Source organism: Pyxicephalus adspersus, chromosome 10 (genome assembly GCF_032062135.1).
Source record: "Pyxicephalus adspersus chromosome 10, UCB_Pads_2.0, whole genome shotgun sequence".
Lineage (NCBI taxonomy): Eukaryota > Metazoa > Chordata > Amphibia > Anura > Pyxicephalidae > Pyxicephalus > Pyxicephalus adspersus.
The window spans coordinates 6,363,094-6,363,691 of NC_092867.1; the positions used below are offsets into that span (position 1 = coordinate 6,363,094).

General features: G+C 34.6%; 1 protein-coding gene across 1 annotated transcript in view; it reads left to right on the forward strand.

Moving 5' to 3' along the window:
- The window catches only part of AICDA (activation induced cytidine deaminase), an 8,289-nt gene that overhangs the window by 602 nt on the left and 7,089 nt on the right, over positions 1-598 (forward strand). The gene's annotated exons all lie outside the window — the stretch shown is intronic.

Sequence of the window (598 nt, forward strand, 5' to 3'; positions counted from 1 at the left end):
AGAGGGAAAGGGGGGGGGGTGGAACAAAAAGAGAGAGGGGAGGGAAAAAAGAAGGAAATAAAGAGAGAGAGAGGGAAGGAAAGAGGGAGATGGATGGGACCAGAAGTAGAAGGAAATATAGAGAAAGAGAAGAAAGGAGGGCAGAGGGGAAGGGGGAAGGAATGGAAAGAGAGAAAAAAAAAAAGATGAGAGAGAAGGGGTAAGAAAGAGAGAGGGAGGGAAGGAAGGAAAAAGAGATGGAGAGAGAGAGAAGGAAAGAAAGAGGGAAATGAGGAGGAAGATAGAACAGAAAGAGAATGGAAAAAAAATGAGGAGAGAGAGAGAAAGAAATAATTGATTCACTCTTTCTGTTTATTGTGTATTGCTCCATTATTATAAAGGTAGGGGAGAAAGATTAATGATAGGTATAGATTAGAAAAATTAATTATTCTTAGATAGCTTCATATTATATAAAACAGATCAATCACTTAATAAAAATAAACAGATAGATATTAGATATAGATAAGAAAAATCAATTTTATATTATAAAAAAATGATCAATCACCAGATATAGATAGATAGATAGATGGATAGATAGATAGATAGATAGATAGATAGA